The sequence below is a fragment of the Vipera ursinii genome (assembly GCF_947247035.1).
Source record: "Vipera ursinii genome assembly, chromosome: Z".
NCBI lineage: Eukaryota > Metazoa > Chordata > Lepidosauria > Squamata > Viperidae > Vipera > Vipera ursinii.
In genome coordinates, this window is record NC_139517.1 from 4,330,676 (window position 1) to 4,355,970 (window position 25,295).

At 41.3% G+C, this 25,295-nt stretch overlaps 1 gene segment (V, D, J or C); it reads right to left on the minus strand.

Moving 5' to 3' along the window:
- Positions 1-214: 214 nt before the first annotated feature.
- The window catches only part of LOC310649022 (Ig gamma chain C region-like), an 83,440-nt gene continuing 58,359 nt past the window's right edge, over positions 215-25,295 (minus strand). Inside the window, exons 2-5 of the C gene segment in view lie at positions 4,065-4,364; positions 2,163-2,492; positions 1,048-1,377; positions 215-668 (exon numbers count right to left, since the gene is read on the minus strand).

The window sequence follows — 25,295 nt, forward strand, 5'->3', positions numbered from 1 at the left end:
CATACAGAAACACGATGGACTCCATTATGTTGGATTATCAGAACTGTGACCCGCCCAGATTCATTTGCTGAGGTGGGAGGCTGTAGAAATCAGAATTAATCAATCAATACAATAAGCCAGGCTTAAGCCTTGACTCTGCTTTTTCAGACAGATTATCCCCTTTCCCCTTCTACATCTTGTGCCTAAAGGAGCAAACAAGAGAACCTGAGGGGTTTCTGAGATGGTTTGCTTTTATTCATCCAGATGTGAAATGCGTGAGCATACAAATCATTAACAATTTGGTTTGACAGTGCTAGAGGCACATCTAGGGCGGATTGAAATGGAGCAGCTGATTCATTTTTTACCCTGGGTTCTTGAGATGTTCCTCTGGGTGAACTTCATGGGGAGGTCTTCTTGGACCACCATACAAGTGAATGTTTTGGTATTCCAATCAGTCCTGGGGACAGTAAGTTTGCTGTAGACAAAGTAGGAATCCTCATGCTTATTCTTCATAGGTGGAGTAGTCACAGAGTTGTCCTCTGACAGGGGATTGTGATCCTCCAGCCACTGGATATCAGCAGGCCCTGGGAAAAACCCAGTTACCAAGCAGGTAAGCGACACCGATCTGCCTGGGTTGAGCTCCTCTTGATGAGGCGGGAAGACATAGACCTTGGGTGCACTGTGTTTGCCTTTGTGAAGGTTGAAGAAAGAAAACACAACAATGAAAGATAAGACAAATCAGTGGCAGCAATGAATGGTTTATCCCTCTTGCTAAACGGTGGTTCCTTTAGCCATTGTTTATTGAGCAAACCCATTGTTCATTTATATCCCTGAACCATGGTTTACAGGCTGTTCTGTGACTAAAGGCCTATGTTGTGCCAAGCCAAGTGTGAATTTTGTTAACCTGGTGTGGTTATCCACCTAATATTTGGATTGTTGATGCCACCCCTTTTCAGGTCTCCAAACGTGCAGTACACGTCATCTGTTACAGAGCTTTGTCCTTACAGACATTCCTGGCACAAATGAAAATAAGTCTGTTAGTGGAGAACAGTGTCACTTCCTCCTTACCTCTGGTCTTGGAAATTTTCTTTGTGATGGGAGAAACAAAGGTTGGATGTTCCACCACACAGGTGAAAGTCTCTCCTGAGTCCCATTCTTCAGAGAAGATGCTGAGGCGACTGAGAACAATGTAACCACCATCTGATCCTTCTGTCGTTTCTATTGCGTCAGGAGTCAGGTGTCCACTCTTCTCCCGAGACCAGGTGAATTTCAACCCCTGTTCATTTTGCAGATTGCTCACCACACAGCTGATCTTGCTATTTCTATCAATGTACAAGGCTTTTGGTCTTGGGGGCAAAATATCCACCTTAATATCACCGGAGGGACAACTGCTTCCATCTAAAGTTAAAAAATTAATGTCAGCTCCCTCTTCGACTCTCATTTCTTCCCCATCCCAACAGCCTCTTGATCTGATCTATACTGGAGCTGCTTTTAAGTTTAGTAAATACAAGTCCTTTGATGCTGCCTCTTTTTTTAATAGTCAAGAGAAATAGCCATAACACTTAAACTTATATACCATTTCATTGTATGTAATGAAATGGCTTTTCATTTCTGGAGGCAAGTTGTTCCACAGTTAGAACAATCCTGCCTGAGCACGGGGTTTGACTGGAAGACCTCCAAGGTCTCTTCCAACTATTCTATTCTATTCTATTCTGTTCTGTTCTGTTCTGTTCTGTTCTGTTCTGTTCTGTTCTGCTCTGTTCCATTCCGTTCTGCTTTACAGTCCTCTCTAAGTGGTTTACAGAGTCAGCCTATTACTCCCAATAATCTGGGCCCTCATTTTATTGACTTTTGCAGGATAGAAGGCTGAGTTACACTTGAGCTGGTCAGTATCGAACTCCTTGCACTGAGCAGTGATCTAGCCTGCAATACTGCTTTCTAACCACTTGTCACTGCTGGCTCCAATTAAGCCAGAAAAAAAAATGTTTCCTCTCTCTAAATAGGGTTGTCTGAGCAGGTGAGGAAATCCTAAATTAATGAAGATTTATTTAAAATAGTATGGATTTATACATAGGACAAAAGATCTTGTGAAAAGGTGAGCTAGCTTCCTCCTTTGGTTTTCTCTTTTCATTCCTTGCTCACTTACAGTATACAAACCAGAATTTGCGTAATATCATGATTACCTGTACATTTCTTGGCTTTGCCTTTCACCTTGGTTTGTGACGCCGCATGGGTTGCCTCGCAGTAATAACTATTTCCTTCCAGCCAATCAGCTTGGGTGATATTGACCACGCTGGCAGTACTGAAAGTATACGTGCCAGGATTCTGCCAAGGGGGATAATTGTATGGATGCAGCAGCCCAGAGCGGCTGCCCACCTTCCAATCAATATCCAATTGTTTGGGGTAGAAACCTGAAATATGGCACCACAACTGTACGGTCCCATCACTGTCTCTGGAGTCGCATGAATGGAACACAGTAATCTCGGGGCCCACAGGACTACGGATTGCAGAGCCTAAGCAGGAAGAATTAGATGACACATTTAATGGTTACTAAGTATAACAGGGACGCAGTGGCTCAGTGGGTTAGGACGCTGAGCTTGTCGATCAGAAGGTCGGCAGTTTGGTGGGTCGAATCCCGAGTGCCGCGTAACAGAGTGAGCGCCTGTTACTCGTCCCAGCTTCTGCCAACCTAGCAGTTCGAAAGCACGTAAAAAATGCAAGTAGAAAAATAGGGACCACTCCGGTGGGAAGGTAACAGCGTTCCGTGCGCCTTTGGCGTCTAGTCATGCCGGCCACATGACCACGGAGACGTCCTCGGACAAGCGCTGGCTCTTCGGCTTTGAAACGGAGATGAGCACCGGCCCCTAGAGTCGGAAACGACTAGCACGCATGTGCGGGGGAACCTTTAACCTTTACCTTTACCTTTTTTAAGTATAACAGAGTAAAGAAGCAAGAAGGAGGGTCACTACACCTTGGGTAGTATCCTAACACAACCCCTATCCTTCATCGATTGTCTTCTCAGCTTTTTTCCCCCCCTTTTGATTGTTCTGAGAGTTTTCTGATTGAAAGATTCCATGGCTTGGAAAATCCTTGACCTTTCACACAAACATCTCTTTGTCTTCTGAATCCCTCCTCAAACCTTAATCTATGGAGATTCTCAGTCATCCAGGTCACGGTTGTCCCAAAGATGCTTTTTTTTTTCTTCATGAGGCAACTGGACTTTCTTGTTTTTCTTTGAAGACATTTTGCTTCTCATTCAAGAAGCTTCTTCAGCTCTGACTGAAGCTCTGACTGCTATTCCCCACCATCCAGTCAGAAATGAAGAAGCGTCTTAGATGAGAAGTGAAATGTCTTGAAAGAAAAACAAGCAAGTTCAGTTGCCTTGGGGGGAAAAAGATATCTTTGGGGCTCCTCAAAACTTGTTTTCCAGGTCTATATCTATCAACCTTTGCCTTAATTCCTTACAACGGGTGATGGCTATTCCTCTCTTTCCTCTTCACATTGGTTCACAGGTACCTTTTGAGGAGACTGCGGTAACTCCATGTGGTCCTTAAGTGACTGGGGGTAAATCAAGCACTACAGGTAACCCCCAACTTGTGACAACAATGGACCCCATAATTTATATTGCTAAGCAAGACATTTGTTAAATGAGTTTTGCCCCATTTTATGACTTTTCTTGCCACAGGCGTTTACTGAAGCACTGCAGTTTGTTAAATTAGTAACATGGTTTTTAAGTGAATCTGGCTTTCCCATTGACTTTGCTTGTCAGAAGGTCCCAGAATGTGAGACATGACCCTGAGACACTGTGACCATCATAATTATGAGTCGGTTGCCAAGCACCCAAATTTTGCTCATGTGATCACAAGGATGTTGCAATGATTGTAAGTGTGAAAAACAGTCATCAAGTCTCCTTTTTCAGCGCTGTCGTAAGTTTGAATGGTCACCAAACAGTTGCAAACCAAGGATTGCTTGTACCTTGACAATTGCCATTATGTCCCAACGATTTACCTTCACATTTGACTTTTCTTGCCTCTGACAAATCAAGTGCCCTTGAGAAAAGAAAAGGATAGCTTTACAGGACTTACGTTCAATTATTTTGTTAATTCTGGTGTTGGTGGCTGCATGCTCGACATTGCACTGGAATGACTTGGACTGCCACTGGCTGGCAGGGATGGTGAGCAGGCTGGTGTGACTATAGTGGTCGGATGACAGCAAAACCGGAGGGAAGTTCTGAATTCCACTGGTGATGGCGCCTGAATTCCACTGCACTGTGGCTGGTTTAGGAAAGTAGCCTTTGATGAAACAACCGATGGAAACTAGGGAAGCGGTGGCAATATCTTGGTTACAAGGAGACAGCGGGAATACAGTTGGGGCTGTATTGACAGCTGTAGGGGAAGATAAAGATAACACAGTGAAGATAGTGAGTTTATATTCCGTTAAAGATGGCGACAGCGGTGGCCGCCTTGGTGAAATGCTCTTGAGTAGTTTTTCTTTTAATAAGTGTTTTATTGTTTGTTTTTTTAATACTACAATCACAAATGCTTAGTAAACAGATCTTATGTCCGGGTACATTTGTTACTCAACGTTGCATCTTAACTTTGGTATAAATCTATTCAATGTTACACAATCCAATGGGGGTTTTTTGGATCCCCCCTTCTTCCCCTGAAGTTTTCACTTTCTCAACATTAGAGAAATACAATTCTTACTACTATTAATACATACAAAATTAGATATACACGTCCCCTTCATATTTATCTAATCTTAACAGAAATAACAATATCAATTTATAACCCCTTTTCTAACCACCTTATATTTAAATTGTATTTACAAACAAAGTCTCCCTATTAAAATCAATGTCCTGTTTTTCCAGCTCTGACTTGAGTTTAATTTCCCGTCAGTATTCAAAATATCTTTGTCAGTTACGATTTTCTCAAAGTTAGTTACATTTCTGTAGCTGAAGGTTTGATTTATACTCGAGGAGTTCTGACGTTTTCTATTATTTCCTGTGACTCTCTGTCAATTTCATATTCAAGAGATGAGATTTTGAATATCAGACTGTGGACTTTAAATAACAAGCAACTTTCTGGGACTATTCGTCCCTGCTTTTCAAATGAGGAGGAAATTCGGACTGAGGGAACAGCGGTTATCTCTTTCCACATGGTAGTTAGAAAGAAGCAAAAGAGAAATCAGAGAAGGAGGGGCAAGGGAGGAGGCATATTACAGACCCAAGAACAGGAGTCTTCAAACTTGGCCCTTTTATGCCTTGTGGACTTCAATGCCCAGGATTCCTCAGCAAGGCACGCTGGCTGAGGAATTCTGGGAGTTGAAGTCCACAAGTCATAAGAGGGCCACGTTTGAAGACCCCTGCCCAAGAAGCATGGGGTAAGAAAATCATAAAACCAATAAAAGAGAAATCTTCGACTGAAGAGGCAAAGTTAAAGCTACAAGCTTGCCTCTACTGCACAGGCTGGATGGTTTTTGAAGCTGCCTCAGTGGACTTGGATGAACTCACTGACACCGTGACATCATGCATTAGTTTTTGTGAGGACTTACGTGTGCTGACCAAAACCTTATACACCTACGGTAATAATAAACGTTGATTCACAGCTAAGCTCAAACATCCATGCCGTGCCAAAGAGGAAGCCTATAGGAGCAGGTGTTAGAATGCTGTACAGTTGGCAAAATATCACTGGCTATAGCAGACCTCACTCCCTTGCTAAAGAGAATTGGCAACTAGCAGATGACTTGAATGTGTTCTCCTGTAGGTTTGAGAGGAGACCAATATCAACTATTGCTATCCTCTCCATCTCAGATACACCTACAACAGCCAGGTCCACCACACCTGACTCCATCCCTCTTGCCCCTCACCTCTGGTGATCACAGAAAAAGATGTGCAAGGGCTGTTTCACGGACAAAAGGCCTTGAAAAATACCTAGGCCCAAGCAGGCTAACTCCTTCTTACTGTCTGTGCTGATCAAATGGCCCCACTCACATCTTTAATAAATCATTGGAGATGTGTTATGTCTCTTCTGGGTTCAAATGCTCTACAAATGATTAGGGGAGAGACGGTAACCATCTTCCAATATTTGAGGGGCTTACATACAACCCTTAACCACATATTTATCACTATCTCAAAAAGTCATTGGTCTTTAATTTTTTTTCTTCTAATTCTCTGAGTCCTGGAAAAGAACTGCAAATTATTTCTAAACTAGATGAGTCAAGACCTTTTAAAGGATTTAGGAGTAAACTAAAAGACTTTAACTAGATTGAAGCTAATAGGCACTAATTCAGAGCTGGCATTGTTTGATTCTTTCCTATACACAAAGGAAATAATTTTCTTTTTTTTATTAAAAAAAATCACTGTAATTGGGAGCTGAGGCAGCTGGAATAAGAACTGAAGCACTTAAGCTATTTTTGAAAATACAGGTTCCCCCCCCTAAAAAAAGTGTGTTTGAAGTGCTAAGATAGTTTCTGAAAATAAAATATTGTTTTATTTTAAAATAAGCAATATCCCCGAATCAAACACCATCAAACTACATCAACCCAAACACCATCAAACTACAATGCACTTTTGGATACCTTGTGTACATGGAAAAACAAAAATAGACACAAACAAATATATGATGCTTCCCCCCCTCCAGCTGCCTGTAGAATTCTCAAGTCCAAAATGTTTTTGACCACTGTGGATTGGTGCAATACCTTTGTTGTGATAACAGCATGGACATACAAGTTCATTGAGATAGCTATCCATTTTTGATTGATAACTCTTATCGGTTTGATAATTCTAATCGAGAACAAGATGGCCAAAGTTTTAGACCAAATCTCCTGGCCGGCAAGAAAGGAATAAGAGTCATACTATAGACGACGGTCACTGACACAGTCCACCTAGTTGCGGAGAACTCTGTCTCATGTTGGTTTATTCCTGGCTCTGGCTTTCATTGTTCTCTCTTCTTGGGGTTAAGAAGATTAAGAAACCCAGGATCTCTTGAGGTTTTTCAGCAGGACGACCCTGTCCCAAATTGTAAATATTCCAGCTAATTTGTCATTCCTAGCTTGCTAATCTCCATGGTCAAGGTTTTTACTTTCTGAGGACTTACAACTGAGGAAAAACTATTTATTTTGCATTGTCCATGGACATGGCACTGGATGGGAGATTACCAGCTGCAGCCTATGAGAAGGGGTCATACTTTTACGCCTATGGGGAAATAAAGTGGGAGAAATTTAGACTTGCTGTCACGAAGAATATGAGAATGAAGTATGTTTGGGGAGATGAAGAAAATTCTTTATATGCTAGGAACTTCCGGAAGTTCATGAAACCAAATTCCACCACTAAATGGCTACTTATAATTCCCTTTCTAGTAGATAACTGGAGTACACTAATTGCACCATTTTAATATTTTTTGCCTCTTTGAAGTTGAAACAGCAAATGTGCTAAGGCAAAAGTTCACCCTAAGGATTCAGCTTCCAGTTAAACACGAAAAAATCAAAGCTCTAACAAGAAGTTTTAGCAGTGATGAAAACAAAGTTACTTTCCCCTATGCCTTTATCAGCTTTTTGAGCTACAGAAATAAGCAGATGGCTGATTTTATACCTCAGAGAGGCAGGACGTATACTATCTCCAGTTCTGTATAAAACTTGGAATAACCCTCCATCCTCTTGCTTCTCACTAGCTTCACTAAATCCTAGCATACAAGCAGACACACAGGGGGAAGAGAATTGGAAGGGGCCTTGTAGGTCTTCTAGCCAAACCCCTTGCTCAGACAGGAAACCCTATACCATTTTAGACAAATAGATGTCTCAGTAGAGCAGGGGTCTTCAAACTTGGCCCTTTTATGACTTGTGGACTTCAACTCCCAGAATTCCTCATCCAGGCATGCTGGCTGAGGAATTCTGGGAGTTGACATCCACAAGTCATAAAAGGACCAAGTTTGAAGACCCCTGCAGTAGAGCATCCAACAGCCTTCTCATTCCCCTCTACCTTGCCCTTAGCTAGGAGATCATAAAGTTTAGTGCTGAGCATGAGACTTTAGCTCTGGCTTAGGTTGTCTGAAGCGTAGCATTCACATAAATGCCTAGAAACAACTCTGGCTTGGAGGAGCTAGCCTCCTGGCTCCCCCCACCCCTCTCTTTTAAATCCTAGAACTAAGGTAAGGAATTAGAAAGCATCCTAATGTTGGTGAGATCTGTAGGATGCTCTCCTGTTAATTAACAATTAAAGCAAAGCATTCAGCTGGTGTCTCAGCTGTACTTCACACTTCAGCAGACCTCCCAATAACTCCTTGACCCATGCTAGCTTATGTGAATCCAAGCTCTCAGCCGAGTGAGCAAGACATTCTCACTGGAGATGTCTAATTAAGCCTCTTAACTAGCTTATCTTTTGGTTGAGCCTGACATTTGGGATAAGCTCCAGAGAACGTGAAGGCTGGACACCATGAAGCCTGACACCAACTAGAGCTTAGAACAACTCAAAGAAGTAGTGCAAGGTTGGAAGATGTGGAGAGACCTGGCCCATAGAATTACCAAGACTGGATGAATAGCATCATCACCATCTGTCCCAAAGGTGCTTTTTCAAGCGGTAACTGGACTTTCTTGTTTTTCTTTGAAAATGTTTCACTTCTCATCCAAGACGTTTCTTCAGCTCTGACTGGATGGTGAGATCCTTCCATTCCCCACCATCCAGTCAAAGCTGAAGAAGCTTCTTGGATGAGAAGCAAAATATCTTCAAAGAAAAACAAAGTCCAGTTGCCTCTTGAAAAGCATCTTTGGGACAACCATGACCTGGATGACTGAGAATCTCCATAGACAATCATCACCATCCCTTGTTCCCCACTAGCTTGACTGAGTTCTAGCATTCAGCTGGATGATTGAGGATATCTCAGTTGAGCACACGAGTAGCAGCAAGTAACCTCCTTGTTCTTCACTACTTTATTTGAAATCTAGACTTCAACAAGGAGATCAAGGAGCTCCACACTGCATATGAGACTTGTAGGAGCCTCCTGGCTGTTCACTAGCTTATCTGAATCCTTGCGTTTAGCTGGTAGTTAAAAATCCTAGCAGTTGGCTGGGCATTGAAAAAGGCTCAGCATCCAGTTTGGAGTAATTCACCCTTTTAGGAACTCTTCTCATCTCTTGGAGAATGATAGCTCTTACACTGTTATGTGTAAGAACTGGAGCAGACACCCCTGTTAGCTCCCTTTTTCCTGAGTAGCTTGGCAGAACTCGACACACTCAGCTAGGCTGGGAAAAGTCTCCTAGCATGAAGGGTGGAATAAGCCCACTCACTTCAAACTACTCTCCCTGCATTCTAGAGATAGTTGATTAAAAATGTGAAAGACCAGCATCAAGGTTGGAGCAGACACTCAGGCATCCACATTGCTCTCCAAAAGCTTGTTATGAGCCCAACTGCTCAAATCCTAGTCATCACAAAGCTTTTAGCTAAGCAAGAGATTTGGAAGCTTGGGGCAAGAAAGTCCCTTTCCACCAGCTTAGTGAATCATAGTTAGCTAGGAGGTTAAAAAAAATCTCCTAGTTGGCCATGAAGCTTGGAAGCTTTCTGGATCAACTGCCATGAACTATAACATTCAGTTGGATGGTTGAGGATGTCTTGGCCAAGCATCAGCTTGGAGCAAGCAGCTTCCCCATTCATTGCCAGCTTATTTGTTCTCTAGGACTCAGCTGCAGATCAAGCAACTGATTGTTAGCAAAGCTCCTTCTTACTGACTGGCTTCACTGAACACTAAAACCCAGCTAGAAGCCTTCTGCTTTAGCATGGTTTGGAATAAGCACCTTGCCTCCCCCGCTAGCATTCCTAAATCCTAGCATTCAGCTGGGCATTGAAAAATGAAAAAGCTCCACATCCATCTTGGAGTAATTCAGCCCATTAGCTGACCTAAGCTCACAGAGTCCATGGATATAAAGAAGCTCCATGTTGAACATGAGATTTATTGCTAATTCCCTCAGCTCTTCAGTCTCTTGTCTAAAGCACAGCAAACATCTCAGTTGAGCTTCAGGCTTGGAAAAGACTAGGTAGCTTCCTTAATCCTCACTAGATACAGGAGCCCCGAGATTGCAGATCAAGCTAAACCGGGGTTTCTAAACCTCGCGAGCTTTTAAGACGTGTGGACTTCTTGAACTCCTAAAATGGGAGTCGAAGTTCACACATCTCAAAGTTACCAAGTTGGAGAAGCACTGAGCAAAACAATTACACGGTTGGCCTTTTTCAGCCCTAGCTGAATCATAACACTGAGGTAGGAAGTGAAAAAAGATCCTAGCTGAGCATGAAGTTTAGCCTAAGCCTTGTAGCTCCCTACATGCTTCCTTGAAATGTAATAGCCAGCTGGGCTAGGAAATTTCACCTAAGAATCTAGCTTAGATAAACTCATGCACTGAGCTATGTGATAGCAGTAGATGCCCTGTTAAGATGTTTCCTCCAAGCTTAGGAGCTAAGCTACAAGATGGAACACCTTTCAGTTAACCCTAAAGCTAGTGGCAAGCTCCTATACTCCCTACTAGCTTCTAGGAATCCTAGACCCCAGTTGGGTTGGAGGCTTGGGTTAAGCATTGCTGCTTTCCACTAGCTTTTGTTAGCCCTAGTACTCAGCTCTTAAGGTCCTTCCCACTAGCTTATTCAGGTAGACGCTCAAGAAATTTCCAGTAGACCTAAAGGCTAAGCTGCTTTTAAAAATGCTACCTAGCTCTTAGCTAAGAACTAATCCAGATGTGCCTGAACCTAACTTGTTCCTTCTTGGCTTTGAGCAGATAGCTGGGTGACCCGATTTTTCATGTTAACAGGTAGCTTATCTCACGGCTATCATTCAGGAATCAGGAATAATTACTGATTGAAGCTCTAGAATGCATGAGGTTGTAGGTGGACATTTAAGGAGCTACTTTGATTATCATTTAGCTTTTGTAACCTTGAAGACCAGAAGCTTAAAATTAGGTATCAGAAAAGACAGACTATTCTATAGACTATAGATACACTGCTAGATGCTCAGTTTGTCCGTTGCTGATCTGAGTGGTCAGAAATAATTTTAAGCATCAAGCTTGCAACTAGGAATGGTCCCAGTAGCCCCACTGCTATTTCCTTTGTTAGAAATGAGAAGTCTTCCAGATGAATGCCAGGTTCCCTTAAGCCCATCTAGGTTTTCTGAGCATTAAACTAAGCAAGAAGATGAAGAATGAAGGTGGCTGGTAGGCCAGATGGAACATGCAGGTCCTTCTAGCTTTTTGGTGAAGCTTGGAAGAAACTAGCAGAATATGCTAGAACTCTCTCCACCATTCATTTCTGAACTTTTCTCTAACTGAGTGGCAGGCAGTTTCCCAGCTCAGCAAGATAGTTGTGCGTATAACTCTCTCTTCCTGCTAACTCCTTACTAAAATGTGACCACCTTGAAGGATGTGAGGAGCCCACTCTGAGCTTTGGGCAGAATTGCTCCATGACTGACATTCAGGGACTGAGGTAGAATCAATGACACAGTCCTACAGTACAAAGTTGCTGCCAAGAACTTCAGGCCCTTTGGTGGACATTTGATCACACAAAGAGCACAACAAGCCTTACTATTCCTCAATAGCTAGGAAAACTAAATAGAATGACAAGAAATCTAATAAAATGTCAGTTACAAATTCTTTTTACAAGAGATCTTACCTGGCCTTCTTCTCCCAGAGGCAGCATCTGATTCCAGAAAAGTTCCCATTCTCCTAGTATTCTCATTTATTTCTATCTTCCCAGGAGATGGAAAGTCAAATAACAGTACCTCTTTTTTTTTTACTCACCAAATCAAATGCCGGGGACACCATCGTCTTCTGTTGTAAGACTGGATTCTGTTTCTACTTGAGAATGATGTCCTTGATTAACAGGGCCTTCAGAGTTTTGCTCATGGTTTTAGGAAGTGTGATTTAGAAACAAACAAAAATTAGCAATTAGTAACAACTTTAGAGCTGGCGTAAAAGTGTGAACTGAAGGTGTGAAAAACCCTTCGTTGTTGTGCTCTGAGTTCCCAAAATTGCCATGTGAAATGTTCTCAACCATGGAGAACTTCCCTTCTTTCTCTTTTATGTCTTTTAGAGGTCCAAAAATTCTTTTACTGAGAAAAACAGGGGTATCTTAATTAAACTGGTCAACAACACCTGTAAATATTTGGTGCTCTGACAAAATCATTACCATTCAATTCTGCAATGTTGTCCAAGAGGATGAAAAAAACAGAAGATAATAGAAGATAACATAACATAACACAACACAACACAACACAACACAACACAACAACGTAATATAATGTAATAAAATAAAACAGAATATATAGAATATAGAATGGAATGGAATATAGAATAGAACAGGAATAGAAAAGAATAGAATATAGAATAGAATAGAATATAGAATAAAATAGAATAGAATAAGGAATAAAATAAAATAGAATTAGGAATTTGAATAAAATAGGAATAGGAATAGAATAGGAATAGGAATAGCATAGGAATAGAATAAAATAGGAATAGAATAGAATAGGAATAGAATAACAGAGTCTGAAGAGGAACTTGGAGGTCATCTCTGGCGGGCTCGGGACAGGGGCTGCTCCTCTGTCCTAGTCCTATTAGACCTCTCAGCGGCTTTTGATACCATCGACCATGGTATCTTACTGCGGCGTCTTCGGGGGTTGGGAGTGGGAGGCACTGTCTTACGGTGGTTCTCCTCCTACCTCCTGGGACATTCGCAGTCGGTGTTGGCAGGAGGGCAGAGGTCGGTCTCGAGGCCTCTCATTTGTGGAGTCCCTCAGGGGTCGGTCCTCTCGCCTCTCCTGTTCAACATCTACATGAAGCCGCTGGGTGAGATCATTCGTGGTTTTGGGGTTGGGTACCATCAATATGCGGATGATACCCAGCTTTTTATTTCTACCCCAAACCACCCCAGTGATGCCCTCGATGTGATGTCCCGTTGCCTGGAGGCGGTTCGGGTCTGGATGGGGAGGAACAGGCTTCGGCTCAACCCTGACAAGACTGAATGGCTGTGGGTGCTGGCATCTCAGGAAATTCAGTTTGTTCCATCGTTGACTATGGGGGGTGAGATATTACTCCCCGTAGATAGGGCTCACAACTTGGGTGTCCTCCTAGACTCACAGCTCTCTTTGGAAGATCATATAGGAGCTGTGACTAGGGGGGCCTTTGCCCAGGTTTGCCTGGTGCGCCAGTTGCGGCCCTATCTGGACCGGGATGCCTTGCGCACAGTCACTCATGCACTTGTGACCTCCCGTTTGGACTACTGCAATGCTCTCTACGTGGGGCTGCCCTTGAAGACTACTCGGAGGCTCTAGCTGGTGCAGAAAGTGGCCGCAAGAGTGGTGGTGGGGGTTTCCCGATACTCCCATGTAACACCTCTACTCCACGAGCTGCATTGGCTTCCGGTTGTCCTCCGGATAAGATTCAAGGTGCTGGTTATGACCTATAAAGCCCTAAATGGTATGGGTCTGGGTTACTTACGGGAGCACCTGCGGCCGGCATCAACTTCCCTTCGTCCAGTGCGCTCCCACAGAGAGGGCCTCCTTAGGGTGCCGTCGGTCAAAGAGTGTCAACTGGCGGTCCCCAGGGGGAGGGCGTTCTCTGTGGGCGCGCCAGACCTTTGGAACCATTTACCGGTGGAGCTCCGGATGGCTCCCGACCTTCGCTCCTTCCGACGTGACCTAAAAACATATTTATTTGAACAAGCCGGCCTGGTCTGATGGGTTTAGGGGTATTTTAACACTATTGTATTAATTTATTGAATTGGGCTATAGTATTTAATATTTTTTAACTTTTATATATTGTATTTTATTGTATTGCCCTGTACACCGCCCTGAGTCCTTCGGGAGAAGGGCGGTATAAAAATTAAATTATTATTATTATTATTATTATTATTATTATTATTATTATTATTATTATTATTATTATTATTATTATTATTATTATTATTATTATGTCCAACCCCTGCTTGAGCAGAAGACCTTATACCATTTCAGATAAATGGCTGTCCAGTCTTTTCTCAAAAGTCTCCTGTGATGGGGCATCCATGACATCTGAAGGCAAGCCATTCCACTGGTAGATTGTTCTCACTGTTAAGAAATTTTTCCTTAGTTCTAGGTTGTTTCTCTCCTTGATTAATTTTCATCCATTGTTTCTTGTCTTGCCCTCTGGTATTTCAGATTATTAAAAAAAATGAAGCAGTCTTCGTCTTTGAGTACAAAACCGTGGAAATTGAGTGATAACTTCCATGCCCTGTCCAAACAAGTTAACTCAGGCCTGTAGTAAGTAGAGCTGGGCCTAATCCTTAGTTCCTCCTCCTTTTTTGCCTTTAAAACATTAAAACTCTTACAACGCCTTGGAAAATTAATCTCCAAATCCTTTGTAGTGGTTTGCTGACATTTTCCCAGCAGAAAATGGTAGGACTAGAACTTACAGTCTCCTGGTTTCTAGGCCAGCACCTTAACCATTATAATTTCAAAAAGGTTAGGGTGTTCACAGTTGCACGTGAAGAAATATATGATTCCTTGTTAAGCTCAGAGACTGAAAAGAGCCTTGGTGGCGCAGTGGGCTAATGCCTCCTTAAGTAACACCAGCTGCCTGCAATTAGTGCAGGTTCAAGTCCCACCAGGCTCAAGGTTGACTCAGCCTTCCATCCTTCCGAGGTAGGTAAAATGAGGACCCAGATTGTTGGGGGCAATTAAGCTGACTTTGTAATAATGCTGCTTGTGGGGTGTGTGTGAAAGCCCTAATAAGCAGGCATATACATAGAATGAAGGCTACTGCTAAGCTTGTAAGCCGCCCTGAGTCTTCGGAGAAGGGCGGGATATAAATGGATTTTTTTTTTAAAAAAAAGAGACAATGAGGTAAGTAAGCAGGGTTTTAAAACCTGTCATTCAGTTGAAGTGGTCTAGTACTGTTATGGAATCAAAACCACCTAGAAATCTGCAAAAGGAAAAATAAATACTTGCTTCAAATAGTGTATGAAAACTAGAGGGATCCCTTGTCATTCCTCAATAATTTGATACCTCTACAGAGGTTGCTTAGAGACTTATTTTTCAGAGTTATGGATTATTGTGGAACTGTACACTGCTGTCCTTCTGGTAGCTTGCAGTTGAAACTCTTGAAATTATCAGCCAAGATGAACTTCCCAGTTGGTAATTTTTGATGTTGCAATTCCAATACGATGAGAAGATTCAAAATTGAGGATGGTGAAAGGATGCTAGTGAGTGACCAAAGGATTCTGCAGCTGATATTGAGACTCAATATTGGGATTTGAGAAAACCTCTGTTTGTTGTTCCAGTTTTCCGGTGATAGCTTAATTACTTTCAGCAAGTAATGTTAGCTCAAGAAAACTTAATATACCACACTGATCTTAATCAAAAAGACTGTGTATAACTGTTGAAAATGGAGAAGGAAGAGAGATGCAGTAGAGTGTGGTGCAGGATTATATACATTAGATAATGTATAAACCCTATATAGCAGGAGTAAAACCTCCTTTTTCCTGCTGGTGATCCCTCTAATGATACTACACAATACTGCAATAAATCAATATTGTTACTCAGTGTTTTTTTTTGTAAAAAAAAAAAGGTGCTGGAACTCACACACATCATACAACCCGTCTTGCCTACCCTACAAGGTTCCATCCAAAAAAGGTGCACGAACTCCGTTCGGGGCATTCTATGACAAAAAAAAAGCCCTGTAATGTTATTAATATTAATTTATCACAGTTTTTTTGTGACAGAACCCATCTTTTAGATGTAAATCAACCATGTAGTCATTTATTCAATCTTATACTAATTGATAGTAGAAGTGATTGCTAATTGCAAGTTTTTGAAGGTGTTCTCCTCCTTGGATGTTGCATGCTCAAATGCTTCATATTCCACACCCATTCATGAACAAGAATAACAGAGTTGGAAAGGACTTTGGAGGTCATCTAGTCCAACTCCCTGCTCAGGCAGAAAACTTTATTCCATTTCAGAGAAATGGTTGTCCAATCTCTTCTTTAAAATCTCCCGTGTTGGAGCACCCACAACTTCTGGAGGAAAGTCATTCCACTGGTTACTTGTTCTCAATGGCAGGAATTTTCTCCTTAGTTCTAGGTTGGCTGTCTTCATGATTAGTTTCCATCCGTTGCTTCTTGTCCTGCCTTCAGGTGCTTTGAAGAACAGATTGACCCCCCTCTTCTTCTTTTTTTTTAATTGAAAAGTTTTATAAAAGTTACAAAAAATCCCCAGAACCAACCCACCCCAAACCCGCCCCCTCTCCCTCCCCCACTTCCCAGAGCTGAGTACAGGGTTACAAATATAATAATCATAATCTAACTAACATTAACCAACCATATAAATAACCAAGTTCATAATGCGCTTTAACTCCCCTTTAACATAAATACAAGCAAAATAAAAGTATACATAATAATAATAAAAAACATAAACAAATTAAAATCCAAATTATTAAACAATACAATATCCAAATTATTAAACCATACTAATACTAAAAATAGTAATAATACCATATACTTAAAACTAATAAAAATTCCACTACAATAAACTATTAATAATAATAACAATCTAAAATTTACTCATAGGCTAAATGGAACTTTTTAGTCCCATATTTATTCTGAATATAATCTATCCATCTTCTCCAGACCAAAATGTATCTTTCTTGTGAATGATCCTTCAAATAAGCAGAAATCTTAGCCATTTCTGCTAAATTTGACACTTGAAGCGTCCATTCTTCTATAGTAGGCAAGCAATCCTTCTTCCAATATTGCCCTACCAATAGCCTTGCAGCTGTTATCAAATTCAACATTAAGTTAATTTCTTTAGTATCGCAATCTATAATAACACCCAATAAAAATAATTGTGGAGTAAACTTTATCTTTCTCTTAAAAATCTTTTGAATGTTCCACCAAATTTTAATCCAAAAAGCTTTTATATTTCTACAAGTCCACCAGATATGAAAATAAGTAGCATCTAAACTGCCACATCTCCAGCATTTAGGCTGTGAATTAGGATATATACAAGACAACTTTTTGGGATCCAGAGACCCCTCTCTTCTTTGTGGCAATCCCTGAGATATTGGAACGCTGCTATCATGTCACCCCTAAGTCCTTCACTTCATTAAATTAGGCATACCCAATTTATGCAACCATTCTTCATGTTTTAGCCTCCAATCCCCTAATCATCTTTGTTGCTCTTCTCTGCACTCTTTCTGGAGTCTCAAAATTTTTTTGTGTCAAGGCAACCAATAGTCGAAGTGTGGATGCAATAGTCGAAGTGTGGTCTTACCAAGGCCACACTTGAAATCTCAGATGGAATCTCAGATACTGTAAAAAAAAATCTGCTTGAAGGACAAATCTCAATTTATGATATCAAGGAGGTTGATATCTGTTAACTGAGGGAAAGAAAATTATTAAGTGAGGGAAAGAAATGACAATGAGAAAAATTTTGCAATCTATGTAGACCAATGTAAACGAGTAGTTGAATATTTAGGGACGTGGTGGCTCAGTGGGTTAGGACGCTGAGCTTGTTGATCAGAAGGTCGGCAGTTTGGCGGGTCAAATCCCGAGTGCCGCGTAACAGAGTGAGCGCCTGTTACTCACCCCAGCTTCTGCCAACCTAGCAGTTCGAAAGCACGTAAAAATGCAAGTAGAAAAATAGGGACCTTACTAGGGTGGGAAGGTAACAGCGTTCCGTGCGCCTTTGGTGTCTAGTCATGCCGGTCACATGACCACGGAGACGTCCTCGGACAAGCGCTGGCTCTTCGGCTTTGAAACGGAGATGAGCACCGGCCCCAAGAGTCGGAAACGACTAGCACGCATGTGCGGGGGAACCTTTACCTTTAGTTGAATATTTATCGGGCAAAATTGTATTTCAGTTGGAACTTGGAAGTTATAACTTTCCCAAATTACAAAGGCTGAACATTTTTCTGCACCTCTGATCACAAGGATATCACATGTCCTACTTAAAACTCAATTTATATAGAGATCTGGAATTGGAAACCACACTTTGCCTTAAATACCTGGGTTCTGACTCCTGTTGGGACTTTCTGATCTCTAGGAACATGTTAATTGAATTTCCCATGTCAACAAAGAGATTGTGCAGATTATCACAGACAGTCTACTCACCCAATGAAATATCTGATATCCCATTCTAGAAAACAGATAAAGGAATTGATTTATATAACTATCCAACCTGGGATAGAAAACTTTCATCATTGGAAACTGCATTCAGTGTTTTGGTGGGTAGACAATGGTTTTAGTGGCTGGGGATTGTGCTGCAAAAAGTGTATGGCTATGACATTCACACAAGTAGAAACAGGTTTTCCTATTTTCCCCTATGTCTTTTGGGACAATGTGCAATCTTGCTTAATCAAAAAGGCAATAGCATTACACTACTCACAACACATGCACAGACACACACACATGCACACAAGCAAACATGTTTTGGGTGACTAGTTATTCCTCTCTTTAACTGGATCAAGCTTGTGATTGTTTATGTTTTGATAAAACAAATGAATGCTTATTTATACTATTTGTTTTTGTGAGGATTCCTGTTAGATCTGTTTTTTTACTGTGAACATGCATATGCCTTGTCTGTGCTTCTTCTGATATTAAAATTGGCTGATGAAAAGAGATGTCAAATTGGAAGACAATTGCTTAAAGCAAGAAAAAAAATGAGGAAGTAAATTCAAGCTTGGCTCTCTTCAGCCATACTTCCTGTTTTGAATGCACGTAGAGTAGACTCGTGAACTCTAAATGGGGTAGCAAGCTTCATCAAGCATAGCTTTTGGAGCTCCACCTTCTCCATGCCTGCAGAAATTTAGTTCCACAACTAACTAACTAACTAACTAACTAACTAACTAACTAACTAACTAACTAAAGCATACTCAAGATGTTCTGAAAGGTCTGAACAGACACAGAGGCTACTTAGAAGTACAGGCCAGGAATTAAACAATTATGAAAATTATGAAAGAGTAGGATGGAAGGACACCAATGATCTTAGCATTCTTTTGTGTTATGTCTTTGTTCTTCTCTCCCAATTGCAATGGCATGCTCACACTAGTTGTACCTGTTACATGTATTTATGTATGTATGTATTTATTTTATTAAATTTGTTTGCCACCCATCTCACCATGAGCTGACATGTTATCTCGTGAAAGACAGTCATTTTGAGAAGATCATGATGTTATGGCTAGATACGCTATTTTCAACATCAAGAAACGACTGTGCCAGACTTGCAATTTGATTGCAAAAGGTGCCCCACAATTATAACAACTGCTGTAGGAACATGTATGCAACCTCCATCCATAATGTTAAAATCAACTATGTTTTCCTGGAAGTTAGTATTGCGTTCTGGAGCTGCCATGTAATTTTGAGAGAAGATGTGACTATTTTTAAGAGTCCCAGGTTTCCTGGTGCTCTGAAACACCATTTTGGAATTAAATTGAAAATGTTCTAGGATTATCATAATCATAATAGTAAAGTTGGAAGGGACCTTGGAGATCATCTAGTCCAACCCCCTGCTCAGGCAGGAAACCCTATACCATTTCAGACAAATGGCTGTCCAGTCTCTTCTTAAAAACTTCCAGTGTTGGAGCATTCACAGCTTCTGGAGGCAGGTTGTTCCACTGGTTAATTGTTCTGTCAGGAAGTTTCTCCTTAGTTCTAGGTTGCTTCTCTCCTTGATTAATTTCCATTTGTTGCTTCTTGTCCTGCCTTTGGGCGCTTTGGAGAATAGCTTGACTCCCTCTTCTTTGGGGCAGCCCCTGAGATATTGGAACACTGCTATCATGTCACCCCTCATCCTTCTCTTCATTAAACTAGACATACCCAATTCCAGCAGTCGTTCCTTATTTAGCTCGACTTCTTCTTTCTTCTTTCCCTCTTCCTTAGCCACACCAACTATGTAAGCATGGCTTGTATGCTTCTCTCAGTTACAATTTAGCTCTTGATTTCAAAATTCTTTGAGTATTTAGCATCCTTTGCCAAGCGCTCTTTTTATCATCTCGTCAGATCAGCCTTCCAGAGTTTTTTGTAGCAATGACTGAAAATTCCTTTAGTCCAATAAGGAATATAAGTGTAACTCAATAGTAGTCAGGGTTGATCTCCTCTAGGACTGACCAGTTTGATCGCCTTGCAGTCCAAGGGACTTGCAGAAGTCTTCTCCAGCACCACAGTTCAAAGGCCTCAATTCTTTGGCGCTCAGCCTTTCTTATGGTCCAGCTTTCACTGCCGTACATTGCAACTGGGAAGACCATAGCCTTGACTATACACACTTTTGTTGACAGGGCGATGTCTCTGCTTTTTAGTGTGCTGTCTAGATTTGCCATGGCTTTCCTCCCAAGGAGCAAGCATCTTTTAATTTCTTGGCTACAGTCCCCATCTGCAGTGATCTTGGAGCCCAGGAAAATAAAATCTGTCACTACCTCCATTTCTTCTCCATCTATTTGCCAGGAATTGAGAGGGCTGGATGCTATGATCTTGGTTTTCTTAATGTTAAGTTTCAACCCAACTTTTGCACTCTCCTTCTTCACCTGCAACACGAGGCTCTTTAGTTCTTCTTCACTTTCTGCCATTAGAGTGGTATCATCTGCATATCTTAGGTTGTTGATATTTCTTCTGGCAATTTTAATTCCAACTTTTGATTCATATAGCCCTGCCTTTCTCATGATGTTCTCTGCATATAAGTTAAATAGGCAGGGTGACAGTATACAGCCTTGCCGAACTCCTTTCCCAATTTTGAACCAATCAGTGGTTCTGTGTCCAGTTCTCACTGTTGCTTCTTGACCCACATATAGGTTTCTCAAGAGACAAATAAGATGGTCTGGTACACCCATCTGTTTAAGAACTTGCCACAGTTTGTTATGATCCACACAATCAAAGGCTTTAGCATAGTCAATGAAGCAGAAGTAGATGTTTTTCTGGAACTCTCTAGCTTTCTCCATGATCCAGCGTATGTTGGCAATTTGATCTCTAGTTCCTCTGCCTCTTCGAAATCCTGCCTGTACTTCTGGTAGTTCTCGATCCACATACTGCTGGAGTCTAGCTTGTAGGATTTTGAGCATGTTTTTTCTTGCCTAGGTGTAAAACCTTACTTTCCTTGCATTTTATTAGATAGGGCCAGTGGTGGGATTCAGCCAATTTGCACCAGTTCAGCAGAACCGGTAGGTAACATTTATTGCCCAGGCCCAGAATGGACTTCCGGAAGTGGCATCGCCACAGAGAACCAGTTGTTCACATATTTGAATCCCACCACTGGACAGGGCCCAGTGTTCAAGTCTTTCAACTTCTTTCTGGATTTTGAGGTCCTGATTTAAAATAAAGGTCTAATAGTTACCTTTTTGCATGGAATGGGAAAGAGAGAGGGGTCAGTAAAAACAAGCAGAGGTTCAAAACCTAAATGTCTATATTGTTATGCACTCTCACATAACAAGGATGTGCACATAGCTTTTCCAAACATAAGAAATGAACAAGCCTGGCTCTGTAGGATTAATACCACTAGAGTTATCAAGTTGCAGGATTAAAAAAAAGTGGATAAAGTGTTTTCTCTCTCATGGGTGAAAATGTCAAAAAAAAGAGTAGCACCTGCTAAATTTTCCTGAGTCATGCTGCTGTTAAACTCATGGTTGTGTAGTCTCCATATCAGCACCCACCCCTGCAAAAAAAAAAGAGGCAAGAAAATGAGCCATGTGGGACATTCTGTTGATGACAAATGAATTATGATTACTTTTTTCAGAAAGCAGAAGAAACATCTAACCGTTGAGAACCTCAAAGCTAAGAACCTCTGGCCCATTTAATCTATGACATGCTATTTTTCAGGACATAATTTATTGTGGCCACAATGAAAACTCTGATCGTTCCATTTCTTCCTGAAGTTTGCCGTTCATGACAAAATGGCCGACACTATCGGTTGATGGTCTCCTAACCCTTTTTCGGTAAGTCACCCTGAGAACAGATGTATCCTGTTTACACCAAGAGCTGCAGCTGAAGCTTCCAATTTGAGCCAAAGCTTTACAGTGTTAGATTCATAACTTCAGAAGAAGAACTCAGATGAGCTTTGAATAGAAACTTAACTTCCGTTTGTGTTTTGACTCAGCTAGAGGTGAAAACACCGAGTTTGGTGAGGAAAACCAAACTATAATGCATTAACCTTTTTTTTTTAATGTCATGGAGAGAGTTGAAGTCCACACATCTTAAAGCCACCAACATTGAGAAACATTGATGTAGGATATTCCCTGCCTGGCTCAAAAGGGTGAAAATTTTGTGTGTAGCACCTTGTAGTATCAACAGGATTTCCCATAGAAGATCCTCTAGGTCAAGCATACCAGGTCCACAATGATATTACGATAGTGACTTCCTCCCTTTTTCTCTCTCTTATTGAGATTGTAAAATAATAATGGAGGCAAATACAGAGTAACAGAGTTGGAAGGGACGTTGGAGGTCTTCTAGTCCAATCCCCTGTTCAATGAGGAGACCCTATTTCATTCTGAAGAAATGGTTGTCCAATATCTTATTCAAAAACTCCAGTGTTCAAGTGCCCACAACCTCTGGAGAAAGTGAATTAAATTTCATAGCAATCTGGGCATCAGAGTGCCTACCTGCATCATATGACCATGAAGAGTCTCAATAATCCAGGTCATGGTTGTCCCAAAGATGCTTTTTCAAAAGGCAACTGGACTTTCTTGTTTTTCTCCTTTGAAAACAATTTGCTTCTCATCCAAGAAGCTTCTTTGTTGCATCATAAAAAGGTAAAGGTTCCCCCGCACATGCGTGCTAGTCGTTTCCAACTCTAGGGGCTGGTGCTCATCTCTGTTTCAAAGCCGAAGAGCCAGCGCTTGTCCGAGGACGTCTCCGTGGTCATGTGGCCAGCATGACTAGACACCAAAGGCGCACGGAACGCTGTTACCTTCCCACCGTAGTGGTCCCTATTTTTCTACTTGCATTTTTACGTGCTTTCGAACTGCTAGGTTGGCAGAAGCTGGGATGAGTAACAGGCACTCACTGTGTTACGCGGCACTCGGGATTCAACCCGCCAAACTGCCGACCTTCTGATCGACAAGCTCAGCGTCTTAACCCACTGAGCCACCGCGTCCCTTCATAGTCTGATGCATCATAGTCTGATGTATAGACTGCAGAGCTTTCTCTTCACTTCTCTCCACATCCATCCCCTGATAAAATCCTTCCCTTCCCTTCCCTTCCCTTCCCTTCCCTTCCCTCTCTCCTAGAAGGAAATGGAGCCCAGATTATGTCCATCCATAATCCTCACTTGCTACATATTAGGCACTTGATAAACACATAGATCTCTTCTTTGTAATCCAAGCCAGCAGACATGAAATACAGACAATGGAGATAATAGACAAGTGTTCTGCTCAACCTCAGATACCCAAGAGTGATGGACTTTCAGCAATAGAATTGTTCTCAATTTATGGCGCATATTGTAGTTTGAAAAATAAAGTGGATGTGAGACTTTAAATAAGGATCCAGATTTGCAACTTTGACTTTGCCCAACTTGAACCTGTGATAAAGGTGAAAACATCTTCAAGTCAAGATCCTCTCTTGGTGAATGGATTAATCTACCTATACGGTTTCTTAGGAAGGATTGGCCATTGCTGCCTTCTGCAATGTCTTAGTTGCCCAGCTTAGACTACAGTTTAAGACTTCCTGATAAGTCTTATAATGTCCATGCAATGAGAAGTTTACTATTACAGGACAGAATGACTGTCTGAAGAGGTAACATAGCTTATATGTGAACATTATTAAATGTTTGATTGGCTTACATTTTATTGATTGCACTGGCTTTATGGCTGTAGTAATTTTATTTGCTTTGCTCAAGGATTGCAATATTAGAGTGCAATTTTAGCCATAACTTGTTCAGAAATCTCATAATTTCTCAGGAAAGATGGGATATGGGGGTTCCCTTAATCTTGTGGGTTTTTTTTGTCACAATAAAACCTGTGAAAGATATGCTGAATCAATGACACACAATTGAATAAACTATTCTGAGGTTGGTAAAAGGAGGACCTAGATTGATGGCGGCCATATGAGGGCAGGACAAGAAACAATGGATGGAAACTAATCAAGGGGAGAAGCAACCTGAAATTAAGGAGAAACTTCCTAACAGTGAGGACAATTAACCAGTGGAACAGCTTGCCACTGGAGGTTGTGGGTGCTTCGTCATTGGATGTTCTAAGAAGGTCCCCTCCAGCTCTATTCTGATTCTGATTCCCTGTCAACTGCTTAGAGAGGGCTGTAAAGCACAATGAAGAGATATACAGCTGTAAGTGCTATTTAGGACGGAACTATGTTGAAATTTACAACTTCTCTAATATCTGAACACTCTATAGCAGACATGTCAAACTCGCATCGTCACGTGACATTGCGCAACGTATCGGGACGGTTTTGCCATTGCCGGCAATGGGGTGGGTGTGGCTTCTGGATGATGCGTCCGGCCCGCAGGCCGGCAGTTTGACACCCCTGCTCTAGAGTCAAACCTGAAAACATCTATACCTGGGAACATTTGTTACTGATTTCCACCCTGTTTTTAAAGCTTGTTTTTCCTTTTTTCTTGTAAACATTTCCACCATTGGCTGTGACTTTTTATGCATAAAGGTTCCCCCCACCTCCCTTCTGTTTAATCACATCTGATTCTTGGAAACTGTTTGGACATGTCCCTGCAATTTTATTGGCAATGTTTTTTCAGTAGTGGTTTGTCATTGCCATTTTCCTAGGGATGAGGGAAAGTGACTGGCTCAAGGTCATCCAGTTTTGTGCCTGAAGTGGCACTAGATCTCCCAGTCTCCTGGGTTCTTCTCTGATGCCTTAATCACTACACCCAACTGGCTCTTATTAATAAACACCATCAATTTGATTTTGATGACTTGAATCAATTCCCTCTGGATGTAAAATCAACGCTTACTGCAGTCCCTCCAACCCACTTTTTTTTTTAAAAGATAGAGAATAAAGATAAAGTGGGCACAAAATATTCAGGAACCAATTTCGTTGGACACTTGGGAGATAATTTGGGTCAGAAATGTTAAATTTACTCAGGCTCAAAACTTAAGAGAAATTTTTTATAAAATGTTTTATAGATGGCATCTGGATCCCAAGAAGTTGTCTAACATGTATCCTAATTTACAGTCTAAATGTTGGAGATGTGGTAGTTTAGAAGCTACCTATTTTCACATGTGGTGGACTTGTAGAAATATAAAAGCTTTTTGGATTAAAATTTGGTGGAACATTCAAAAGATTTTTAAGAGAAAGATAAAGTTTTCTCCGCAATTGTTTTTATTGGGCATTGTTGTAGATTGTGATGTTAAAGAAACCAATTTGA